The following is a 7253-nucleotide window of genomic DNA, read 5'->3' as shown; positions in this document are numbered from 1 at the left end:
AGTGTGGTTGCAGATTTTTCCTGTCGTGTTTACCGTTTGCTGTTTGCTGTGGTGAAACGGGCCTGATGCTACCTGTTGGCCCGCGAGGAATATCTGTTTACGCTGCATGATATTACAAAGTGCTAACGACATGCCACTTCCTCACCTCTCACTCCTTCACCTCTGTTGACCCCCCTGCCCCCTTTCCTTTCTTACACACACACACACACACACACCACCACCTCTGTTGCTGGGTAGACTGGGCGTATAGCACCGCTGGGTTTGGCTGCCACTGCTGTTGTTCATTGCCGAACAATGCAGGTGGTGGCCTTTTGCTTGTTTTAGTTTGTCTCTGGCACGCACGCACACGCACGCTGGTGAAGCAGCGCGGGCTGGCAGGGTGCTGCGGCCCCCGCCGACCTCTTTGTTCGGCCAATCTCAAGGTGTCTTTCAGCTCGCTGGCAGAGACCCACTGACATACTTTAAGCAACTTGGCAACAGCTTCAAAGTCAGACATCACATTTAAATTCAGGCCGAGGGAAAAGAAGGAGAAGGAAGTTTAAATGTCTGAAAGTTAAAACTCATTCTGTTTACTTCTGTTGGTGTTTGTGCTGCAGAACGACAACATTAGACAAGAATGTGTTCAAATGTGGGCTCCGCGTCATCTTAAAGTGCATCGCTGGGTTTTACCTGCAATCACATTTTTATACTGTGAATTTGCTGGAAAACATTTGCAAAATTAAAAGCTGTAATTTTTTTTTCTTTCCCAGAAATCAAAATTGTAAATATTTTATCGTTATTGTTTTTGTAATTCCAGCAAATGTCAAATAATGAATATCTGTGCCGCAATTCTGTATTCAGTTATTAAAACCTCTTTAATAGCATTTCTTAAGAACTTTTGTCTTTAATTGTATTAGTTTGAACTCAGCATAATCCAGAAATTCAAGCTGGCATTGACTGATTTTTTGAAGAGAGCATTTTTCCTGCTGTTTAGAACATTTTCTGTTAGCAGCCACATGCGGGAATTTTTCCAGCCATCGCTCAGTGAAACGACTTTGTCAGAGTGGGACAGAGGAGCCGGCGTAACTACTGCAGGCGCATAATATGAGGTTCAAGTATCTGGCTGTGATGCAGTGCATTGTGGGCCTACAGTGAGTGACTCCAGTGTGTGCTGAGGCATAAATAAAGGTTTTATGATTGTTTTTGTGGGAAAATTATTTATAATTATTATTTCAGTTCTTTTTTTTTTCTATGTGGATTTATTTATTTATTTTTGCATTCAACACAGCGATTAAATGTTTTCTGTTAAAGGCTAAACTTTGCTCACTCGTGAATCATTTTTCCAGGCTGAAGCTGAATATTGGGCTCAGAGAGTATCACACTTGGAGCTATGAGTCGTGTTAATTGGTGGAATCGAGCTTTTCTCTTCTTTGCTGCCTTTCGAGCTGATTCCTGCTGCTCGGGGAAACAGTCGGACTTGTTGCACACACGCAGACAAATACGTTTGCCATAAATCTAAAAGATTTCCATAATTAAAGCTGCTCATTTGTTCCGTGTCGCCACGCTGATGGATTCCTGAAGTCATCTGCTCGCAGCCCCAAACCCGTAGATCCGAACTTGTGTTAAGTGACACCACAAGCTTGTATCTACAGGTCTGCGTCTGTGCAGCTCCAACCACCCCAAGAAGGATCAGCGGCAAACGGCGGGGGCTGTGCACGGGCTCCCAAAAGCTTTAACTGTTTGTGTCACAGACACAGTCCTGGGGTTGAATTGTAGCTGAACTCTAACTTCTTACTCTAAATACATCGAATCGCCGTTTATCTGTGCAACAAAACTCCTCACACGTCCTCTGAGCTGAAATGGTTTCTTTGTAGAAGAAGAAATGGGACTTTGAGAGGTTAACAGTAAGCCAACAAGGAGTCAATTAAAAGCAAAAATGTAATTACAGCTTGTGTGCATTTCAAATGTTAGCTTGCAGAAAACTCAGCAGGTTTCTTCAGTCAGCAGTCAATTAGCTGCGGTGTGGCCTTCCTGGTGTTAATGAAGAAGACGCTGGCCCAATTAGAGAATGCATACAGATGACAGTCAGTAATGCTTGTTTTCTCACAAATGGCCATTACTTCTCATATGCTGACAGTTAAAAAAGAGCAGCAGGAAGCATTTTTAATTTCTTATCCCCCCCTCCAGAAAAATGTAAAATACTGCTTCAAGAACTGATTTTTATTTGATGTTTTTAACCATAAAAATTCCAAATTAGCTCACAAGAAACCCTTTAAATAACAGACTGTTTCCCTGCACCTGGTTTTACAGAAATATACATTAGTAATTTGAAGAAATGTGGAAATATTTTTCTGTAGTTCCATACGGTAATCTTTTTCAGCTGTGTGTAAAATCATGGACGATGCCTTTTCTAGATTTCTTTTGTCACTGTTGATGTAATCGAGGTCTTTTGGACATCTGCAGATGTGACCAGTCAGATTATGGGTTTGTTGGTCAGTGCTTTTCTCTGGCCGTTTTGTGTGTGTGTGTGTGTGTGTGTGCGGCGTGTGTGTGTGTGCGTGTGTGTGTGTGTGTGAGAGCTTGTGTGAGTGTTTGTGTGTGTGCGTGCGTGTGTGTGTGGGTTCTGTGTGTGTTTGTGTGTGTGTGTGCGTGTGTGTGTGTGTTTGGTTGTGTGTGTGTGTGTGTGTGTGTGGGTGTGTGTGTTTGTGTGTGTGTGTGCACTGATGGATTCAGGTCTCATGTTGGAGACCTTTAGCAGCTGTGACATTGATGTCACTGTTGTGTATGTACTGTAGTGTCAGGTGTGCACGTTCCTCTCTCTGCGTAGGAAAGCTCGAAGGGCCAAACGCAGCGAGAAGTGCAACATTTTTGACTCCAAGGCGACTTTAAAAATCTGGCCAGCATTTGGGCAGAGGTGTGTGTGTGTGTGTCTGTGTTGTGTGTGTGTGTGTGTGTCTGTGTCTGTGTGTGTGTGTGTGTGTGTGTGTGTGTGTGTGTGTGTGTGTGTGTGTGTGTGAGGGTCAATGAGAAGACAGGGGTTTGGAGAAGCTGTGGAGTAAGGCATGTTTATCTGCTTTGTATATAGAGACCGTATCTAAGATACAGAGTTGCACTGCCAAGACAGATGGGATGGAGTGATGTCACGAACCAATAAGATACGACTGTTTGAGCCCGCGAGCAGCTTCCTTTTCCTGCTTCACGTGTTTGTTGCCATTGAGCCCTGTTGGCCAGGTCTGCTTGCTCCCAGGTTGAGGTAGTAGGTTGTATAGTTGAGAATTACACCCCGGGAGATAACTGTACAACCTCCTAGCTTTCCCTGAGGTATGCACGGCACTCTGCACAGCTGGATCAATATAGTCCACTGTTATTATTTAACGGCGTGCTAAATCGAGATACCGCACACTCAACGTGGTCAATAACATTTCCCAACACTTTTTGGCCTGTTAGTGCGCGCGCGTGTGTGTGTGTGTGTGTTTGCACATCACGAGTTGGTCTGTGGCCTGTTCGGGGTCAGATACCCGTTTGCATTTTAATATTGTGAAGCATTAAATCTGGACCTTTGTGGAAAATATTTTGAAATGCCTCTTTCTGGTTTCATTGATGTTTCTTTTGGGTTCAATAAACTTCTTATTTTGTCTCGCCAACTATCCAAAAACTGAGAAACATTTTCTTCATTTATTCCCAAAATTGTTGACAGTAATTTTCTGACATGTTTTGCTTGTGCTGCAGTGTATCGGATGTCCACAGCCGAAGTGTGAATGTCTCTTCCTGTAATTTTTTGCGTACTTACGACTCCAGCTCTGTTTGTGTGCCAGCTGGCAGCGGAGATCTGTACTCTATGTTTGATGTGAAGGCAGCAGCGTTGGCCTGTGAGATCAGAAACGCTGCATTGTTGCGTGGCCGATAGGACTGACGTGCACCGAAGCGTCACCGGGTTTCCGTTCCGAGGCAACGGCGATAACCTCATTAGTGCCGATGACTGCGTGGAAGGAGGCCGGCTGTTTCGGTCTTGCTGTTTGTGCGGTGATGGATACGAAGGGGAGAAAAGCACGGGATTCAAACGGGAGCCCGCCACTGTAGCGTCCCAGTCCGCTCGCCATCAGTAACGTCTGCTGTCAGCCTCGACAATTATTGTCACAATATTTCCAATCGGCAGATGCAGACTGCTGCTGTCATTCTGTGTGACATGTGAAATATTGTGACAGTCAGGGAGGAACAGGAAATAAACTGATTGAAATGATTACTGCACAGCAAAACAGACATTTTCATGGTTCTGGGCTGGCTTCTCCAGCCTTGGAGTGGATCTGCAAAGAAATCAAAACAGCAATATTTGAACTCTAATCCTGAATGCAAACCGAGCAGCTCTTCCCTCTGCGGCTGTCTTCTAACCCTGACGTTTTGCCTCTTCTGCTTTGCTGCTGGCAGCAGTGAACCTGCTGGATTTACAGCGTCCAACACTCCCTCTTCAGCAGCAGTAACATGAGCGCACTGGCCTTCATATGTTATATACTGAGGCCTGGCACTTGTCTACAAGTGCATATGTTTACAGCAGAGGAGCATAAGGCTGCCCCCTGTTGGTTAACCCTGTGAAGGATCCACCTCAGGTTAGAAGACTGCAATAATTTAATTTGTACAAATGCATGTGTGCTTTTACATTGACCATGTGGGCATACATCTGTGGGCAGTCCCAGGAGAAAGTTTTAGTTACGTTTTCCATCTTTTTTTGCAGAATTTGACACTTTTAAAAATACATTTAAGAAGTCAAGAGTATATGTGCACCTTTTTAGTTGACCTGTTCTAGTCAAGCCTTTATTTGTTATCAGGTTTGGTAAAAAGAAAAAAGAAAATCAAGATTAAAATCACGAAAACTCAGTTTCTACAAAAGCTTGTATGCTCTGTGAAATGAAAACAAGATTGATTGTGGGTCCTTTAATCATTTCAAGGCTAAATTTGCGTACAGAGTGTGCTTTGGCACTGTCTTGCTGAAATGAGCAAGACCTTCAGTGACAAAGAAACGCTGCAGATGTATCGCTCCATAGACTGTGTACGTCATTGAGCATCACTGGCTCTCAGGCCACAGAATGCAGCATCTGTAATTTCCAAAGATGTTGTAATTAGTGAGACCACAGGGAGTTTTCCAGTAAATAAAGTGCTTCCATTTCTGAATCATATTTATTTATGTGTTTCAAACTTGCATTTGTGGATGGTTTCTGAGTGAGCTGTGTTCACTGCTGAGTGCTGCTCATGAGCACGTTGATTATTGGTTTTCAGCATTTTCCTGTGCGTAATGTTATCTCACATCTTTACTGTGTTGGTGAGTAGTTTAGCAACATTTCACACAACGTTTAATGTTTGCATCTGCCTTTGCTGCAGAACGACTCTCGGCCAGCTTTGCTCCGGGTCAGCACGCCATCAGGTTACTGACATCACACAGAAAAATCTCCTGATGGTGCTAATTACTGCAAAATGTTTATGCACTGTTTCCAGTTGAACATGGATGATTTTCACAGAAATCCAGTCAGCACAGGTCAGACGTCCTCTTCCTGAACCTTTCTTTTCGCCATCCCCGTTGCCATAGCAACGACCTCCCGACCTCAGCTGCGATGGTCCGATGTGACAGGTGTCAATCAAGTTCTCCGGTCGGGAGCGCGTCATGCCCGTCATCGCCCCACCCAGCGGCCGTGTTTGTTTCTGGCTCTGCAGACCTGCTGCTGCAGGTTTGTTTGCAGTCCTGCTGCTTTGTTGTCGTGCGCGTGGGCTACAGCCTGACAGATCTGGGTCTCTCTTGACGTACCGCTTGGCTGGCCGGGTGCAGATTCCTGGCCGTTACCAGCAGATAATAAATACTTGGAGAGAGCGGAATGGGATGGGTAAATCGGTGGCACCTGAGCTGGATGCAAAGTTTCATTAGCCAGGTGGTTTATTATTTTGACTTTTGCACATTTATCCACACGCGTGTGAAGTTTAACCATACTTGTATTTGAGCCTACACGCCTCAGCGTGCATGCGTGTGCGCCTTTGTCTGCCTGCTGCAGGCTCTCACCATCAAAGCAGGCTAATATTAGCACCTGACAGAAGACTGGCTCTATCTGGACACAAAGCAGGTGATAAATGAGGATTGCTGCATTGTGTGTGTGTGTGTGTGTGTGTGTTGCGCGTGCACACGTACGCGAACGTGTCAACGGGGAGACTGTAAAATATGTAGCATGATTATTTTTCAAATCGGCCGTCTTACAGAGGTGGATCGTGCTGCAGATCCAGATGCTCGGTTTTCTACTGCAGCTGCATTGAGAAGCAGCACGACGTGACGGGAGATTAGCCGGGCTGCAGACGCAGGCGGTCGATCGCTCGCAGAAGGAAAGCAAGAGGGCAGTGTGGTCTCGGGGATTTTTCTTTTCTTCCTTTTTTTCCTCTCTCCTTCCCAGCCTCTTCGAGCCCCGTCGCTGATTTGAGCCTGCAGCCAGTTGTAGGTCGCTGCTCTCCTTCGTTTCGCTCCATCTGTCCCTCCCCCCATCATCTCTCCTCTTTTTCTCCCTCCCTCCCTCCCTCCCTCTCACTCTCTCTCCCTCTCTCTCCATACCAAAGCCTGGGGGAGCCAGTGGAGATTAAATGTAGCCTGTATAAGCCAAAGCACATCATGTAGCAATGTTTCTATGGCCCCTCTCTCTCTCTCTGAGAGGATAGTGTGAAAGAGGTCGGCTGGTGTGAGGCGCAGAATAAGACAGCAGACAGAAAGACTGGAAAAGTGGATTTTTGTTGGTTTTTCTTTGCATGCCAGCAAAAGAGTGGATTTGTTTTCTGTTTGGAAAATGGACAACAGCGAGGTGGGAGAAAAAAAGGAGAAAAGGACGACTTTCTCCTGCCCCTAACCCCCCCCACCCTGTCTGATACAGAGGAAAAGTGGGCCTCTGGCTGTAAGCGATTACAGCTGTGAGGCAAATTAATGGATGATCTCTCCCTCTCTTCTCGTTCTCCTTCGATCAGCACGGGCAGGAGAAAGAAAAAGACTGAGGGAGACTCTCTGGGAAGGAAGAGAAGGGAGAGGGAGGTATGCTTTTTCTTTTTCTCCTGTCTTCCCTCCTTTCCACCTCTGCATGTGATTGGAAAGAGAAAGCGGAGCGAGACAAGAGATCAGCAGGCACATTGGTTTTTGTCCTTTAACTTGGGTGTGCGTGCACGTCCTCCCCCTTTGTCACCAACCTGCGCCCGAGACCTGCAGGTTTGGATACAAAGTAAGTAGAGGCTGTGTGTGTGTGTGTGTGTGTGTGTGTGTG

At 45.7% G+C, this 7253-nt stretch overlaps 1 long non-coding RNA gene across 2 annotated transcripts in view; it reads left to right on the top strand.

Annotated features, from left to right (window-relative positions):
* The first annotated feature begins 2658 nt into the window (after positions 1-2658).
* The window catches only part of LOC102298761, an 11350-nt gene continuing 6755 nt past the window's right edge, over positions 2659-7253 (top strand). Inside the window, exon 1 of one of the 2 annotated variants that reach the window (XR_006054787.1) lies at positions 2659-7027. This is a non-coding gene — a long non-coding RNA (uncharacterized LOC102298761). Of the gene's footprint in view, positions 7212-7253 lie in introns of both variants that reach the window. The other variant, XR_006054786.1, reaches the window with a different exon arrangement.

This window comes from Haplochromis burtoni, unplaced genomic scaffold (assembly GCF_018398535.1).
Source record: "Haplochromis burtoni strain Fernald_Lab_line unplaced genomic scaffold, NCSU_Asbu1 Contig_132, whole genome shotgun sequence".
Classification (NCBI taxonomy): Eukaryota; Metazoa; Chordata; class Actinopteri; order Cichliformes; family Cichlidae; genus Haplochromis; species Haplochromis burtoni.
The sequence above is the reverse complement of the archived record's forward strand: the minus strand, read 5'-3'. Positions and strand labels throughout refer to the sequence as shown.